Source organism: Tamandua tetradactyla, chromosome 20 (assembly GCF_023851605.1).
Source record: "Tamandua tetradactyla isolate mTamTet1 chromosome 20, mTamTet1.pri, whole genome shotgun sequence".
Lineage (NCBI taxonomy): Eukaryota > Metazoa > Chordata > Mammalia > Pilosa > Myrmecophagidae > Tamandua > Tamandua tetradactyla.
Genome location: NC_135346.1, coordinates 4,461,874 through 4,481,052, shown reverse-complemented (window position 1 = coordinate 4,481,052; position 19,179 = coordinate 4,461,874). Strand labels below are relative to the sequence as shown.

Sequence of the window (19,179 nt, the reverse complement as noted above, 5' to 3'; positions counted from 1 at the left end):
CCCCGGGTCTGGGACGGGAACCCCGGGTCTGGGGCGGGAACGCGGGATCTGAGGCGGGACCCCTGAATCTGAGGCGGGACCCCCGGGTCTGGGACGGGAACCCCGGGTCTGGGGCGGGAACCCCGGATCTGGGACGGGAACCCCGGGTCTGGGACGGGAACGCCGGGTCTGGGGCGGGAACCCCGGGTCTGAGGCGGAAACCCCGGATCTGGGACGGGAACCCCGGATCTGGGGCGGGACCCCCGGGTCTGAGGCGGGAACCCCGGGTCTGGGACGGGAACCCGGGATCTGAGGCGGGAACCCGGGATCTGAGGCGGGAACCTCGGATCTGAGGCGGGAACCCCGTGTCTGGGGCGGGAACCCCGGGTCTGGGGCGGGAACCCCGGGATCTAGGACGGGACCCCCGGATCCGGAACTGGAACCCCGCGTCTGAGGCGCGGCCGTGGCCGTGGCCGGACTGCAGCCTCCTCATTAGGGTCTCGAGTCCTGCGCGTCCCGGGTCCTGGCGCCTGCGCAGTCACTCTTCAGTCGGGCCTTTCCTGAACCCGGGCGCCAGCAGAAGCGGGTTCGATTCCCTGGCCTGGGAGAGCGGGTGTTGTCCAATCGTGTGGGCATCGCGTCCCGGCTCACCGGCGACCCAGGACTCGGGCGCACAGACTAGCACACCCCCCCCCTCCCCCCACGCAGCAGCCACGGAGCAGACCAGAGTCAACCGGGCTAAACTCGGCTCCGGAAGGGCTGGCAGGCGCCGCACAGGAACCAGGTGCTGTGAGAACAAGTGCTCGCTGGGTGTCAGGATGGCCGAGTGGTCTAAGGCGCCAGACTCAAGGTGTACTCCTTCCCTGCGGGCTTTCTGGTCTCCGAATGGAGGCGTGGGTTCGAATCCCACTTCTGACACGTCCCTTTTTCCTCCGTTTTTTCTCTTTTAAATCGCTTCCCCCAGGAGCCCCCACAACCTTCGCAGTGACTGCTGATATTTTCTTCTCTGGTAAAACGATCACAGCTCAGCCTGTACTTGTGGACCTCTTCCTCCACTGCCGGGCTCCAACGGCGGCGGCTGGGTGGCTGAGACTGGGCGGCATCGGCGGCAGGCTGACGTCTCCGCGGTCGTGTCCAATTACAGTCACCACGCGGGGTGCGTCACATGTCACCAGTGTAATATAGGTTTGACCTGCAGGCTGTTCTAGTGCCTTCCCTGGTGGTCTAGTGGTTAGGATTCGGCGCTCTCACCGCCGCGGCCCGGGTTCGATTCCCGGTCAGGGAACAGTGGCTTTCTTTTTTTTTTTTTTTCTTTCGGCAAACATGTCAGACACGAGCCACATGAAGTGCTAACATCAGTCTTTAGTTATATTTTCTTAAGTACGAGAAAAGCCGTATTTAAGACAACACTGCACGGTCGTAAAAAGGACTTCCCGGGACTGTCCCAAGTGCCTGGCTTTGCAATTATGACCCGGTATGTACAAACCTTGCTCGGGCCACTCAGAGGGCATTAGGAGGGCGCCTGCGGGGGCCGAGTCGGGAGAGTTTCGGCTCCACACAACGGCGGGGGCAGTTGTCGCTATGGAAAGAAGTCGGGTGCTTCCACCCACCACATCATCTTCCTTTTTTTTTTTGACAATTTTCAAAAATTCAGAGCAGTTGAAATTAAGTAGCAGCAAACACTGATGTACTATCTCCCTAGATTCAGCATTGATTCATATTTTGCCACATTGTTTCTCTCCGTAAGTGTGTACAGGCATGTGTGTGTTAATATGTGTCTGTGTGTGTGTGTATGTGTGTGTTCTCCTCCCCAAACATTTGAAAATTGCAGGCACCATGACACCACCCGATGCCACGCCTAAGGAAAGTAACCTTAATTCCACATCATCATATGCCAGTTAACATTTAAATTTCCACAATTGTTCATCAGATATCTTTTATAGTTGATTTTTTTTTCTCTAAAAAATATTAAGATTCCACCAGCTTACATGCATTGCAGTTGCTGTGATGCTTCTTTCTGTCTTCTGTGCTCTAGAATAATGCTTCCATCTTTTTATAATGCTTGGTCCCATGATAGTGATGTTCCAAGGAGTCCAGGCTGGTTTTCCTCAGTGCTTTCTTGGGGGGACCTTTGGACTGGGGAGGGTTGCAGTGCAGGCTCCAGGGGTGTGCCGGGGTGCTGACCTTCCACCTCAGTTGCCTTCTTGCCTACTGACTCCCCCAGCCCCTGCCCCCACCCTGGCTGCAGTGGCCTCCTGGTCACACATTCCCAACTGCCCAGCTGACCCTCCTCAGCACACCTCAACTACAACAGGGAGATCTTTCTTAGCACCCTTCTCTTCCATGCCTGTTCCCCTGGCTAATTACCTGTCATGGACTTACTGTTCTACTAATTGCCCTGCTTCCCGGGTTTGGAATATCTATAGTGAAAAGTTCGTATTATGAAAACTTCCAAACATATACAGATGGTATAATGGACCCTCTTGTGTCTATCACTTAGCTTTGACAGTTATGAACATTATGTGGCTTCTTTTTCCTTCTAGCCCCCCACTCAGCAATCTATTTTTGCTGGTCAAAGCCTCTGGTAATTTCATCAAATCTGAGGATGGACAAGCAAAACAAGGAGATGGAAGCAAGCTGATGGACAGGATCATGCAGAGGGTGGGCCGTTCGGACTGGACAGAGGCTGAGTCCATTAAGGGCCTTGCTGTGGCCCAGTGCTAGAGAGCTAAGTGTTTGGAAAAAAGGAAGACCAGCCTAGCAAGGTGGTCATCGCTGCAAGAAACTAGTTGAGAGGGGCATCTTTCAGCTGACAAGTCAAAGGCATTAACCTCTGGGCAGTTACAACCCATTGTTGGAGTACAAGATTTGGAAAGTGGACAGTGAGCTGCCCCTCAGCCACTCCCCTTTTGCCCTCTTGGGTGGTCATCTCCACTCGGTGCTCCGAAAGCTGAACCCCATGTTGTGGGTAGGATTCCTGGCCACAGGGCTGACAAAGACCTAAGACCCTTGCAAACACTTTCAGACCCTTCTGCATAACGCCCTTGGAGAGAGCCTAGCACAGAGTGGGCTATCCAAGGATGCAAGCTTGCTGCCATTAAGAGTCCCCATTCAGTCTATCTTGGGAGTCCCTTTTCCTTTCATCCTTCTTTCAAGCAGGACTTGGTTTGAATTTAAGCTGATTTGCCCAGGCTAAAAATGCTGGGGGTTGGTGGAGTGGATGCTACCAGGGAAAGAAGAGGTCTGAATGCTCACATAACTAAATGCTTCAGTCCACTCTGCTCTTCAGTAATTGCAGACGGCCCTCTTATAAATATCCACAGTCTGTTTTGTCAAGGTGGGGTCTCATGAACCTGTGGGGAGCACATATTCAAGTTTATTTTCCGTTTGCAGCCCCAGAATGCGTGGAGAACTGTCTGTGGTTTGGTGGTTGGGTTTTCATGATTAGCATCCTCGTGCATCTTCTTGGGCTCCCTGAAAAGACTCTTGAGCCAAGCTGTGGTCATCACCCGTGTAGCATCTGTAGCTTCCTGGCATGATTGCCCCCTCACCAGTGATTGTTAAAGTGGGGTTCCCAGACAATCAGCATGTATATCACTTGGGAATCTTTAGACATGTGAATTCTCAGACCCCAGGGCAGATCTACTGAGTAAGTGAGTGTGTATGGAGATGGGGAGTTGGGGGGAGATGGCAGTGGTCAGCAATCCTCGCCCCAAGGCAATTCCAATGCACACTACAGTTTGAAAACCCCTGCCTTCACCCTTGCCTCCCCCACCCATTTCTTTTGGGCTCCTCACCCAATTTTGCAAGCTCTTCTGGTGGGTAACTGGCCCACCCATGCTCATCTCCCACCTCCCCACCTAATTCGTATGGGAGCCCATGGGTGAAGCAGATGAGCCAGTCCAGCGTGTTCAGGAAGGCCTCATAGTAGCCGGCATCTGTGCTCAGCAGGTCACCGATCGCCTTCACAGTCCCGAGGCTCAGGTTTCCCACCTTGAGCAGGAATTCCTGCAACCACACACAGGGAGAGAAGATGGGAAGGTCGGGGCATCTGCGGAGGCGACAACCCAGAGATAGCAGGGACAGAAAAGGACAGGGTGGGATGACAGAACCCGGGCACACATAGCCTGGCACCAGGAAGGCCGTGAGTGGTCTGCCTGCCGCACGGGGCTTAGTTAACTATGGTCAGAATGCCCTGCTCATTCCTACTACTATGGAAATAAGCCCACACCGCTCCCACACGCAGGTACTGTTCTGAGTATAAATGTGGATTCACTCATATAATCCATTTTACAGGTAAACTGAGGCCCAGTCTGCATGTCCACCTGCAAGTATGTTGGTGCTGGCCTGGCTTCTCTGACCTGTCCTGTGAGATCGGTGCCTTGCACCAAGCCAGGAGGAGCTGGGAATCTAGTATTTCTTTTCATCCTGCCCTCGCCCTCCTCTTTTCCCCACCATCCAGTCCACCTCACCAGCAAGTGACCGAGGTTCTGCTTCCCCTGGACCCTCTGGCAGGGGGTTGTACCTTGTGGTTTTATTTTTTTTCTACCCACTCTCTTCTTCCAGGGAAGGCCAGTGCAGACAACAAAGCTGGTGGCTGGGAAAGGGTTCACTGTTTTGGGTGACCAAACTTCCTGGTTTGCCCAGGACTGAGGTTTCCTGGGTTGAGCCAGTCCCCTTGTCACAGGTGCAGACAATCCTGGAGGGTGGGCAGCCAGGGTGCATGTCCAAATGAGCCCACAGAAAAATGGCAGGGCAGGGCTAACATGGCGTCAGCCTGGGTGAAATACTTCTCTTAAACACGGTAACAAGACAAGTTGGCAGGCACCGCCATCCCAGGAATAGCAACCACAGTGATTGGAGAGCTGCTGGAATATGCCAGGAATCTCTCTAGCTCCCTGTATTCTCCAGTCTGTGAATCTCTTCTCCCTCTCTGCCTCCCTCCCTTTCTTCTTTATTTTTGTCACGTAGTTGTATATTCATCACCACGATCATTTTTAGATCATTTGCATCACACCAGAAAAAGAAATAAAAAGGAAAAACCCGTACATCTCATACCCCTTACTCCTCAATCTCATTGACACCAGCATTTCAACTTATCCAATTTTTTAATCTTTATCCTACACTCTATTATTTATTTACCTATTTGTCCTGACTCTTTTTTTACTTATCTGTCCATACCCTGGATAAAAGGACTGTCAGCCACAAGGTTTTCATAATCCATGGTTACACCATAAAAGGTATATAGACATAAAACCATCTCCAAGTATCAAGACTACTAGACCGCAGCTCAACAGTTTCAGGTACTTCCCTCCAGCCAGTCCAATACACCATAAAATAAAAAGGGATATCTATATAATGCATAAGAATAACCTCCAGGGTAACCTTTCAACTCTGTTTCAAATTTCTCAGTCACTGAAACTCTATTTTGTCTCATTTCTCTCTTCCCCTTTTTGATCAAGAAGGCTTTCTTAATCCCATGATGCTGGGTCCCAGCTCATCCCCGGAATCCCGTCTCATGCGTCTAGGGAGATTTACATCCCTGGGAGTCCGGTTCCACTTAGACTCCACTGCTCACCCTACCAGTGCGGTCACCTACCAAACTGGCTTAGAGAGAGAGGCCATGTTGGGACAACAAAAAAAAGATTCTCTGCCTCTCTTATTTCTGAGGCTATAAATGGAAAATGGCTGGACCATTTTGATAATAGAACTATGATCCACAACCTCTGTAGCAATTAGTTTGTTCAATGATTGCCAGCTCACCTAATTTTGTCTCAGCCCCGCTCTGGTTTTCAACTCAAGACCAACTAGAAAAAGCCAAATATGTTCTCTTAACCAATCACATAAGATGCTCTGCTTCTAGTTACCTCCTCCAGGTTCCCCACACCAACAGCCTCCAATCAGAGCAACCCTGGAAACTTTTTTTATTATACTATAAATCTTTTCCCTTGTCTGTCTTCTTTTGCTAAAGGAAAGGGACAGTAGTTGATTCCCTATGTATAGTGAGCTTTGAATAAATAGCCTCAGTTTGTTCTCATTTTGGTGGTCTCTAGTTTCCTCCTCCCTTCCCCACTCTTTTCTTCTCCCCTTCCTTTCTTCCTTCCTTCTTTCCCCCTTTCCTTCCCTCCTTCTTACTTCCTTTCCCATCAACAATATTTATGAGCACCCCCTATGTGTCAGGCACTGTTATACAGGGTGTCTAGCAAAAATAAAACTGCTTCTAAGGAGGATTTTAGGAAGATGATAGAGTAGGAAGCTCCAGGAATCAGTCCCTCCACCAGGACAACTATAAACAGGTAGGAACTATTTCAAAACTCCAGAGTCCAGTAGAACATTACACAGCATCCAGAGAAGAATAGGAGGAAGAGGCGGATAAATTATGGCACATAGAAGTGACTTGCTGTCTCTGTGTGGCAGTTATCGCCACCTAGCATCCACTATCATGGTAGGCAGCAGCAAGGTCCAGTTCCTGGTGTAGATTGTTGGTGCTAGAAAGGCACATGAAACTCCACTTCCCCAAGATCCAGGGTTGGCATGGGCCAATTACCGTTTATGGGTTTTGATTAGCTATCTCAGATTACTGGAGGACTGATTGAGGACGGCCATTGTTCCAATCTTTCTGAACAAAATTAGCAGAGAAGATTGATGCAGTTATATAAAGAGAGCTCTGGGGAACCCCCTGAGCCACAAAAACCTAGGCCCTACTTCTTTGATATCTCTCTTGAGTTTCTTTTCAAATTTAAAATCCCCATCAAATTGGCTGACCCAGAGAGCCAATCAAGTCCCTAGTTCACTACATTTGACCCAATACAAAATAAATCCCATCTGTCCTAAACCTGCCCTTATAATATGAACAAACTCTCATTTAATCAATAGGAGTCAAGTGAACTTCCTATTTATGTCTATAGAAATTGTTAGCCCTTCCTAGAACCTGAAAGCGATTTCCATTTTTGCAAGTGATTTGGCTGCCTTTGCTGCAGCAAAACTTCAGTGTCCCGAATAAAATGTAGTCATCAACTCCAATTGGTGTTTTGACAACTTTGGAAGCTCCAAAAGATAAAGAAAGTGCCATATGAGGCTTTGGCTCTGGTGACCAGCCAAGGTAGGGAGCCCTGACAGACTCCTCTGTGGGTCCGTGACTGGCCAAGGTGGATGGCCCCGACAGACCCCTCTGTGTCTGCTGTCCGATCAACAAGAGCCCACATTCCCCAGGTAACCACTTCATATATCTGAACTCTGCAATTGGCATTGAGTTCAATTGCTTTTATTTAGGGACTTAGATTTAGGTACTTTGGTTTGGGTTGGGTTTTGGTTCTATTGTCAGACCTTTCATTTGATTTAACTACAGTTTTTCCTTCTAGCTCTCTGATTTTCTCTTTCCTGAAGACATAGCATTTAGGAATCTATGAGACTCATGAAGCCGAACACCCAGCCTGAATCACACAGTGAGCGATTTGTCAGTCCACTTGCTCCTGTGTAATGAACCTTCTTTTCTACCCATTATGCTGCCCATTTTCTGTTCCAAACACCTACCTGGGATTTCCATTTACTGGGGAATCCTATAAGGTCAGAACGATATCTGAGTGGCTGAACCACCGGGGTCCAAGAGACACTTTTGTCTGACCACAGCGTAATGGTGTCTTCCTGTCTAAATCTCCCTCTGCTCTAGCTACTAAAATGCCTGCTTTGTATGTATATTGGCACTATGGACATAAGACTTTATGTTCCCTTCAAAGTATGATTTGTCTTTGTAGTGGCCGCTTTGAGAAATTTTATAGGAACAAAATCATGTACTTAATAGTCACCTTAAAAAAAAAAAAAGGATCCAAAATTGGCACCTGGAAGCGGCTAGGGGACAATCTGCCTCCGCAATATCTTCAGTTAAAAGTCTCTTAGAAAAAGGAAAGGCCAAAAACAGAACAAAGAAAGAACTCTAAACCATACTTACAGCTACCCTATCTTCTGGTACCCTGCCCTTCCCCCATAGCTGCTCTAAATGGCTCTTGACCCTCTCAGGGAAATTGATCTAGTCCAAGCTCCTTTAAAGAGTAAGTATTCTATGGAAGCCGGCTGCCCTCTAGAGCAGAATTTTGGATTATTGGTCCGCTCTAAGTGAGAGGTTATAAAAGCATTTACTTAACCATCTGAATAACATGCCAAAAAAGGCAAAGATTCCAATCAGATCAGAATAATATCCTCATTGATATTTATATTGAATTTATTATCATTCTTTATTGTTTAAGAGAATGTTTTCTCACTTTCAAAATAATTATTTGCTTCCTTTTCTTCTTTCTTTTTTTTTTTTTTTACCATCATGTCACCTCCTACATTTACTTTAAAAATTTTTTATTGTAATTTTGGTTAAAAAGGTAGCCAACTATTGTTTATTGGTGACCTGTGATCCTATTTAGCCAATTGTTTGAACCTCCTGACAACTTTTGACAATTGCATTCTCAAAACCAAACCGTAAAAGATATCTTTTTGATTTCAAACTTTCTTTGGGATATTCCAGAAGGCCCCTGGAAAATCTCGGAGGAGTTTTTTTTCATATTATAAAACGAGACGTACTAGAAATAGTTGGATTCATTTGGTATGCTATGATTTGCAAAGGAAGTGTTTCAAATTAAAAAATATTTTCTGACCTCTGCTTGATTAAATTTGTATGAGTAAAAAGTTATACACAGATTATATAAAGTAAGAATATGTGGACAATGTTTTCATTGTCAATAATTGTCCTGACACTGATCTGTATGCAATTAGAAAATAAAATTATGCTACTGTTCATCATTTTAGTCATCTTTTAAAAAATGCTACATGCCATGAAAATGATCAAATTTCCTTATCAGTCACATTGTTTTACTCTCATACTTCTCTGGAAATGTTTGCAATCACCTACAAGTCAGAGTTTCATCTTTATCAGAAAAGAATAAAAAGGACTTCAAATAAGAAACAAAGCAAGTATATAAATTATGTTTCATTTATAAAGTAACATTACCCTGATAAACAGTGAAAGTGAGTCATGGTCAAATACCTCGGCCAATAGCACCATTTTGGAAATAGTTATACCCATGATCAAGTGAGATTTATACCAGGTATACAAGAGTGGTTAAACATAAAATAAATCAATTTATGTGATGCACCACATTGATATAATGAAGGGAAAAAACACATGTTGATCTCAACTAATGCAGAAAAGTCATTTGACAAAATCCAACACTTAGAAAACCAGAAATAGAAGAAACCTTCCTCAATATGATAAAGGGTACATAAGAAAAACCACTGCTAACATCATACCTAGTGGTGAAAGATGAAGGCTTTCCCTGTAAGATCAGGAACAAGACAAGGATGCTGTCTCCATTTTTATTAAATATTGTACTGGAAGTTCTAGTTAGAGGAATTAAGCAAGAAAAAGAAAGAAAAAGCTTCCAAATTGGGAAGGAAGAAGTAAAATTTTCCCTGTTTCAGATGATGTGATTTTATATACAGGAGTCCTGAAAAATTCACAGCAAAACTACAAGAGTTAAATTCAGCAAAGTGATGGGGTACAGGATTAACATGCTTTACTAAACACTACTAATGAACAATTGAAGAAGAAAACAATAAAGACATTCCATTTACAACAGCAACTAACAGAATCAAATATTTGGAATCAATCTAACCAAAGACATAAAGAACTTGCACACAGAAAACTACAAAACATTGCTAAAAGAATTCAAAGACCTAAATAAATGGAAGGACATACTGTGTCCTTGGATGGGAAGGTTAAATATTGTTAAGATGGCAATTCTACCCAAAGGAATATACAGATGCAATGTAATCCCAATGAAAACTCCAACAATCTTCTTTGCAGAAAGGAGAAAGCCAATAATCAAAATTTTATGGTATGATAAGGGGCCCTGAATAGTTAAAACTATTTCAAAAATGAGCAAAGTTGGAGGATGTACATTTCCAGAGGCTAAAACTTATTATAAAGTCATGGTACTGGCACAAGGACAGACATATAAACTAATGGAACTGAACTGAGCATTCAGAAATCAATCCTCACATTTATGACCGACTGATTTTTGATAAGGGGGCAAAGTCCACTCAATTGGGAAAGAATAGTGTCTTCAACAAATGGTGCTAGAAAAATCGGATCTCTATTTGTAACAGAATGAAAGTGGACTGCTACTACATACCACATACAAAACCCAATTCACAATGGATCAAAGACATAAAGAGCCAGAACTAAAAATTCCTAGGAGAAAACTTCAGCAAGCATCTTTGGGACCTTGTGTTAGGCATTGATTTCTTAGACTTTACACCCAAAGCATAAGCAACAATAGCAAATAATTAGATAAATGGTACCTCATCAAAATAAAAAACTTCTGTGAATCAAAGGACTTTATCATGAAAGAAAAACAACATCCTGCCCAAGAGAAAATTACTTGGAAACCACATATCCAATAAGGATTTAATATCTAGAAAATATGGAGAAATCCTTAAACTCATCAACAAAAGTCAAACAACTTCATTTAAAAATGGGTAAAAGAGATTGAATAGAGATTTCTCCAAAGGAGATACACAAATGGCCATAAAGCATACGAAAAGATGCTCACCCATAATTAGTCATTAGAGAAATGTAAATCAAAATCATAATGGAACATCATTTTACAGCCACTAGAAAGTTACTATCGAAAAAGAAGGAAAAATACAAGTGTTGAAGAGGATGTGGAGAAATAGAACACTCAGTCAATGTTGATGGGAATGTAAAGTGATGAAACCACTGTGAAAAGCAGTTTGGCAGTGTCTCAGAAAGTTAAGTGTAGAATTACCATATGACCTGGCAATCCCACTTCTAGGTATATACCCCAAAGAATTGAAAGCAAGGACTCAAACAGATATTTACACAATGTTGCATTATTCACAATTGCAAAAATATGGAGGTAACCCAAGTGTCTATCAACCAAAGAATGGTTAAACAAAATGTAGTATATACACAAAAAGTAATATTATTCAGTCACAAAAAGGAATGAACTTGTAATGCATGTGACAAAACTTGGAGACATCATATTAAGTGAAATAAACCAGACACAAAGGACAAATATTGCATGATATTGCACTGATATAAACTAATGTAAAGTGATGAAATCACTGTGATTTTATTTTTATATTTTATGCATGATTTTTCTGCAAACCCACAACTTCCCTAAAAAAGAAAAACAATAAGACTGTTCCTATTCTCATGGAGCTTACCTTCTAGGATACAGAGCATACACAAGTTAAATAAGGAAATATATAGTGTGAAAAGTGTTGTGGAGGAAATCAAAGCTGGGTAAGGCAGAGAAGGTACTGCTAGGGTGGAGAGAGGGTAAGCCTCAACTCCAAGGGAATTTGAGTAATTTCAGGCAGAAGGAACAGCCAGCGTAAAGGCCCCGAGGGAAGAGAGGGCTTGGTGTAGTTAAGAAATAGCAATGCACAGCCGTAAGATAGCACAGTGAACCATCGATTGTCCAATTTAGATGATTATATGGTATGTGAATATTTATCTCAATAAAATTGCATTAAAAAGAGGCCTTTTTTGCTGGCATAGGTGAAGGGCAGGAGGAAGAACTCGACTCTTACTCTCAGGTAGCCTCGGGACACCCAGAGCAGAGGAGGGTGACTTCTGTGCCTACGTTTCCTCGGCTGTGAGCTGGAAACCAGGAGTTTAAGGCTGAACATCCATGTCTCCTGCTACAAGCCTTGGAAGGAGGCTGGTGATCCTGCCAGGATTTCCACACAACCATGACAGGATGGGGTGTGGGCAGCAGGAAGTGGGGGTGGTGGGACACTGACCTCAGTAGAAAAGGAGTCATATTTCTCCAGCACCTGGCTGCAGGTGCTTCTCCCCAGCTCCTCCACCACCTGGGCATGGGTAAAAGAGGGAAGAGGGTTGCTGGTAATTGGTGCCCCCATTAGACATGAAGTCCCCATGGTGTCCCTCACCCTCTCTGTGCCTCATACCCTTTACTCACTTCTGCATGTGTATGCATGTGAGACCTGCTTCCCAGGCATTCTGAGACCTAGGATTGTGTCCCTCAACTAGATAAATTCAATGGTGAAAACACCCTCCACACTCTGTGAAGGTAGGGGTCTGGACGCCCACTACCTCCTTGTTCCTGTGTGGGGCACATTTCTTTAGGCTTAACATGGTCATGGTGAATGATGTGGGAACAGCTAGGTGTCTGCTTGTGGTGGTCTGAAGCTGTATGTACCCAGAAAACAGCATGTTCTTAAATTTAATCCGTTTCTGTGGGTGTGAAGCTATTGTAAGCAGAACCTTCTGGGGAGGTTACTGCAGTTCAGGTGTTACCCACCTTGTTCAGGATGGGTCGTATTCTCTTACTGAAGTCCTTCATAAGAGAATGAATAAACAAGAAGGAGAGAGAGAGAAAACCTTGGAAGCAAGAAGCTAAAAGCAATGAAACAGGAAGAGAAGGGAGAGCCCAGCAGAGGCCCCATGTGCCTTGCCATGTACCAGAGGAGTCCAGGATCGCGAGCAGCTGGTATCTCCTTGATGAGGTTTTGATTGGGACATTTTTCTGGCCTCAAATTTTAAATGGATAAATTCTCAATGTTTAAGCCAAACCCATTTCATGGTATGTGCTTTAAACAACCCAAGAAACCTCAAACACTGGTCCCATTGAGCTACTAATTAAGGCTGGAATTGAGTCATCCAAGCACTGGTCAGGTTTATGCAGGGATTTGCCAGGAAAAACATGCCTAGGAAACCCATGACCTGTGGGCAGGACATCCGTGACAGTGCTCCCATGAAAGAGTATGGCTGCCACCTATGAAAGGGAGCCAAGGAAACACCAGCCACACAGAGAAAGATGGGCAGATGTTGCCGGCTGTCATGGTCAGGTTCATGTGACAACTTGGCCAGGTGATGGTACCTGTTTGTCTGGTTGGGCAAGTGCTAGCTTGTCTGTTGCTATGAGGACATTTCCTAGAATTAAATTATGATCATGTCAACTGTATCCACAGCTGATTCCATTTGTAATCAGCCAAGGGGAGTGTCTTCTGCAATGAATGATGCTTAATCTAATCACGGGTAGCCTTTTAAGGAGGATTCAGAAGAGATAGGTTCTCTTCCTGCTTCAGCTGGCGAGCCTCTCCTGCGGAGTTCACCCAGACCCTTCATTAGAGTCATCAGCTTCACAGCCTGCCCTAGAGATTTTGGACTCTACGTTCCCATGGTTATGTGAAACACTTTTATAAATTATATATTTACGAAAATTTCCTGTTGATTCTGTTTCTCTAGAGAACCCTAGCTAATACGCTGGCATTGTCCCTTCTTCTCTATCAAGTTTCCACAGTGAAGATGCTTGTATTCCCTGACACTCACCATGTGTCCAGCACCCAATTTTTTTCACTCATTCTCTCATTTCCTCCTCAGGACAAGCCTGTAGTCATTTTACAAAAACGGGTCTCAACGATGGGAGAATCATGCTCAGGTTCACATGGACTGTTAAAGACTCAGTTGTGCCCCCCACTGAGTCAAAGTCCCAGCCCTGGGTCTTTGAAGATGTTATTACTTAAGGTGAGGCCAAACTGGACTGTCCTTATAAGAAAATGAGATTTGGGCACCCACAGACAGAAGACAGCATGAGATGGAAGCAGGGACCAACCGAAGCCACAGATCACTGCCAGAATCCTACAGAGTTCATGGACAGCAGGTATCTGTGGATGCCTTGCTTTTGGAGCCCTAGCCTCCAGAACTGTGAGACAATACATCTTTACAGTTTTAAACCACTGGTTTATAGTTCTTTGTTACAGCCACGACAAACTAAGACACAGGCAGAAATGGCCAAGACAGCATTTGAATCCAGAGTCTGGCTTCTAGATCACCTGCCTTAAACCTAGACTTGGCAGGATGGTTTCAATGACAACTATCTTGTTCAATATCAGTGCTGGGATGTGTGCATGGTAACGTGTGGGGATGTTTGGGAGCCAGAACCTGTGTAGTGACTGCTGAGCACATGTCTGAGTTGTGGGGTGTGGTGGGATTGCTGTGGAGAGGGACAAAGACTAGAGTAGTAGACCCCTCCTACAGGGAGAGGGCTAAAGTTGGGGGCAGGGATCATTTCACCTAATCTAGGTAAATGAGAGAGAAATCTCAAGAAGCTGAAGCCCAGTAGTATCAGGAGCTCATCTGCAGTGACCCTGAGGACAGAGGTGTCACGCCTGGCGGTTGCCTCTTACTCACCTTCTCCAGGGCCTTGTGAACAGCTGTTCCTCTATCTTTCCTTCCTCGTCAGCCCAGAGCCCGTAGCCCGTACCTCCCCTGTCCATGACCACCATCCAGGTCTGGTTGTTGTAGGAGATGAACTCATTGAGTTTCAGTCCACACTTTCTGATGAATTCATGGGAGAGTCTGTGGGGTGATTCAGAGAGGGCTGGGGCCAGGGGAAGGAAGCTGCCGGCCTTCCCTGTGTCCCCATTAAGCCCCCAGTTCCTGGTGGAGCCTGCAGCTTTCCCCTTCCCTGGCTTTTGAGGACTCATTGGTGCACATGGAACCATCCCTAGAGCATGGGCTTCTGGTTCCTAGGGCCTCTGTGAGAGCAGAGGTCCCACCACACCAGGCTGCCCTTCTGACTGACTGCATTTAATCTGCCTCCATCTCTGGTCTTCAGTCTGGATGCCACAGGCATCATTCCCCAGTCTCTGAACAGTCTTCTGCATACCCGGCTCTGCTCTGAAGAGCAGGGTCTCCTATATAAAAAGCAATCCACCAGCCGACGCCCAGGTGCCACTCCTGGAGCCCCAGCTTTCCCTAGCATGCCACATCCTTCCCAGAAACCACCCCTTTCCAGCCAGAAAACATCTCATTATTCCCATCAGTAGCAAACACTGTAATAACTCCTTGCCCAAGCAGATTACCTCTGCACTTCAATCCTAGTGATCTTCTGCGATGCTCAATGTCTTCTAGGCAAGCAGAGCAAGAAAGTTATACTCTCAATTAAAAACCGGATGCTGGCGAAGATTCAGGGATCCAGGCATGAAGCCATAAAATGAGTTAGGACAGATTGTGTGCCAAAGGTGGGGTGTCTTCACTCTGGACAATCATCCAAGGCTTTAGTGAAAGGATTCCATCTGTCACCGTCCTTCCCAGCCTCCCATGCTGACTGCCCATCCCCAGGTTTTTCTCACCTGTCCCCCCACCCCAATTCTCCTGAACCTTACCTGTGGTTGGCAGCAATTCCTATGGCACCCAGACCCATGTCTCACATTGCTCCAGGCACTCTGTGTGTCTCTGTTCTGTCACTCACATGCCCTTTGGCCTCCAGCACTGTCACCTAGAAAGACAGCACTTTCTTGACCTCACCAGAACTGATCATGTCCCCTCCCCACTGTCTTTTTGTCTCCTGGCAGGCTGCCCGGCTCCCACAGCCTTGCCATGTCTCTTTCTAAAGTCTTCCTCTGGTTATGGGGTTTGGAACCCAGTACTCAGACCAACCAGCTCTCCTTGTCTTTCTACCCCTGCCTAGATCACTAAACCCGACCCTCTGCTCTACCTTCCTGGGGCCATCCCTGTTGCCTCTCTCCCCCTACCCAAAACCCTCCAGTACCCCTAGTGTACCTGGTGGCTCACATCTTGCAGAGTTTTGGCAGCAGTGAGTCTGGCCATGCCCGCCCCAGTCCCCACTATTTGCTTCCTCCTGTTTGTTTGCCGCAGTCTTACTTTTGTCAGCTATACCAGCTTTTCATACTGGGGGTTCTCAAAACATTTTACAAGCTGGCTGTCAAAGGCATGGGTACCTGAGCTCACCACAGAGAAGAGCACAAGTACAAGCCACCCTGGTCCCATGGCTGTGGAGACAGCAGCCAGGTGAAAGTGGCCGTGGGACCAGAGAAGTCCAGGCTGGTTTTAGTACTTGCTCTGAACGCAGGTTATGTGGTTGCACGTGTGATGCAATATCACATCACTCCCATCCCCCTTCCTCCCTTTCCAGTTGGCACATCAGTCATGGGGCCTGCCACAATCACCCCACACCATTCCAGCTGGCCATTGTGGCCCCTTCGCATGGCCCACTCAGGGAGTGTGCTGGTTTGAAATGATGTATGGACCCTAGAAAAACCATGTTTTAATCCTAATCTCATTTTGTAAAGGCAGCCACTTCTTCTAATCCCTATTCAGTATTGTATGTCTGAAACTATAATCAGATCAGCTCCCTGGAGATGAGATTTAATCAAGAGTGGTTGTTAAGCTGGGTTAGGTGACGACATGTCTCCACCCATTTGGGTGGGTCTTGAGAAGTCTCTGGAGTCTGATAAAAGAAGATACATTTTGGAGAATGAGAGATTCAGAGAGAGCAGGGAATGCTGCAGCACCACGAAGCAGAGATCACAAGCCAGTGACTTTTAGAAATGAAGAAGGAAAACGCCTCCGGGGGAGCTTCTTGAAACCAGAAGCCAAGAGAGAAAGCTAGCAGATGATGCCATGTTTGCCACGTGCCCTTCCAGCTGAGAGAGAACACACTTGACTGTGTTCACCATGTGCCTTCTCACTTGAGAGAGAAACCCTGAGCTTCATCAGCCTTCTTGAACAAAGGTATCTTTCCCTGGATGGATGCCTTTGATTAGTCATTTCTATAGACTTGTTTTAATTGGACATTTTCTCAGCCTTAGAACTGTAAACTAGCAACTTATTAAATTGCCCTTTTTAAAAGCCATTCTGTTTCTGGTATATTGCATTCTGGCAGCTAGCAAACCAGAACAGGGAGTGACCCCATACAGGAGTCCAGGACCTCAGCCTAGTGTGGAAACAAATTGCAAGACCTGCCCATTTTCCCTCCTCCTAGAATCAACAGAATGTACCTCTGTCTGGCTATTGCAGGGAGAAGACTCTCACTCATCCGTAGCTGTGGAAAGACATAGGTAAAGATGGGGAGTACAAAGACGCTACTCACAAATACCAACAGGACCTGAGATGTGCGTGGTAGACTTTTTCCAAGGCACAGAGAGCCATTGGCTGTTCCACTTTTTACCCTATGGGTAGTTAGAACTCTTCAGCCTCATTTCCCAGATTGCTGAGCCTCACTGAGTTTAAAGAATATTCCAGATTGTGAACCTGCATTTACAACAGCTACCTCTGGATATTTGCTTGTTCTTTCCTGACCTGGCTCCATGGAAGGAGGCACTATACCTCCTTAGTCCTATTTCTCACAGCTTTCCCTCTGGGACCCTAGGTAAGTTTTCATTTTTGTTTTTCTTGTTTCCTTGTTGCTGTTCTTTTTAAAGCTAAGATCCATGACCTTGTTTGCCTCCAAATCTTTCTCCACTATGTAGAACTCTAGAGGAGCTGGCTATGGCCTGACATATCCCACACACCTTTAAGAAATATGTATTCGGTCTTTGTATGTATTCATGCAAGTTACATGTGAATGTATCACTTTACCAAGCTCAAGATTTACATTTAATGTGAGCCACCTTTTCTCTTTCTTTTATGATCAAGACATTGTGGCATTATAGACAATGGAAAGACAAAGGGACAAATCATTTGTTTCTTTGGTTAGATACCTTAAACTACCCTGAAGTCCTCTCTTCTGAGTCTCCACATCCAGGGTTTCCAAGTCCATCAGTGCTGCCTTCTGAGGGCCTCTCTCACAAGCCTCATGTCTTCCTGGCCAAGGTTCCTTCCCCTCTGCTGGCCAGGAGAACTCCCTCCCCATCCTGGTCACTGCCTCTAGGCTCTCCCTGCTGGCCTTTTTCCCCTTGGCTACCTTCATAGTGATGGTTCTGAAAGCAAATTGGGTTACAGTAGCCCATTGCTTTGAATCCCCCTTCCTGTGCTCCTGGGAGACTTTGCCCTTCTTTCTCCCAAAACTCTATTTTTAAATGATAATACATTAATTTGTTCTGCTCACCTGTGAACTGAATGATATCATGGTACTTTCTTCCGTATCTTCCTCCCTAGCAAAGTGACCAGTATGCAGTGGTGCTTAATGAATGCTTGACCAAAGAATGCACAAATGAGGTGTTGGAGCTGTATCATGGACTGCAGTGAGATGGGTTCCTAACCTGATGCCCCCAGGGGATGACTCATCTTGCCCAGCACTGCTCCTAATTCAAGGCACTAAGTCTGGTTTTCTCCTTCACTTCTAAGTTACAGCTCCCCTCAAAAGCAGTCCCATTACAGTCCTTTATCCTCTGCTTCAGGATGCCCTGGAAGGTGTGAGCCAGGCACTTCCTGCTCTTTCAGCTCCCCAGGGCATTTTTGTGTTCTGTGTTCATTTCTAGCTTCTTAGACAGAAAGTCCTTGGCCTCCCTTTCTCCCTGTAATCCTCCCATTCTGGACCCTGCTCTGTCCCTTTGCAGGGGGTGCTGTGACCCCATCTCACCAAGGTGAGAGTTTGGGGTTGCTGCCTGGGTGTGGTGGAAGGAAACAGACGCCAGGCATGCAGGTTAGGCTGGAGGTAAGGAGGTTGTTACAGATTGAAATCATGCCCCCTAAAAAGATGTTCAAGGCCTAAGCCCAGATCCTGTGAATATTGCCTTCTTTGGAAATAGAGTCTTTGAATACGAGATTAGTTAAAATGAGACCAAACTGGATTAAGGTTCACCTTAATCCAATAGGACTGGTATCCTTATAAAGAGAGGAAATTTAGACACAGGGTCAGACAGACAGGAGGGGAAGACCTTGTGACAACGGAAGCAGAGATTGAAGTGCTGCAGCTGCAAGCCAAGGACTGCCAAGGATGGCTGGCAAACCAGCAGACCTAAGGAAGGGCTAGGAAGAAAACTCACCTACAGGTTCCAGAGGGACCTTGATTTTGGATTTCTGGTTTCTGGAATGGTGAGACAATGGATTTCTGTTGTTTTAAGTCACTAAATGTGTGGTATTTTATTACAGCATCTCTAAGGAACTAGAACAGGGGTGGGGCTTGGTGGGAATAGAAAGTGGAGATTGGTGATTGGAGGGAAGTAAATGTGTCTGCTCCTGGCACAATAGCCACATTTTCTGAAACCCAGAGTCATGAAGGATTGCCTCAAGTTTGTCAGTGTTCAGCAGTGTGCATCAGGGATGTCAGGCTGCTGTTCCCTAGGGGGTTGGGGAAATTTCAGGTTTTTTTATTCCACTCCAAAGGGGATTAGAAACACAACACCATCCCTCTTATCCAAACAGCAACCAGATGAGGCAGATTTTCACAGGTCTGAGATCTTTGAAGTTAAGGC

General features: G+C 45.9%; 2 non-coding genes and 1 pseudogene across 2 annotated transcripts; 2 read left to right on the top strand and 1 right to left on the bottom strand.

Moving 5' to 3' along the window:
• Positions 1–517: 517 nt before the first annotated feature.
• LOC143664790 (L-amino acid oxidase Lm29-like) lies at positions 518–15,811 on the bottom strand (annotated as a pseudogene).
• TRNAL-CAA (transfer RNA leucine (anticodon CAA)) lies at positions 792–897 on the top strand. Its single transcript has 2 exons — positions 792–829; positions 852–897. It is a non-coding gene; the product is annotated as a tRNA-Leu (tRNA).
• TRNAE-CUC (transfer RNA glutamic acid (anticodon CUC)) lies at positions 1,193–1,264 on the top strand. The gene has a single exon. It is a non-coding gene; the product is annotated as a tRNA-Glu (tRNA).
• Positions 15,812–19,179: the final 3,368 nt, after the last annotated feature.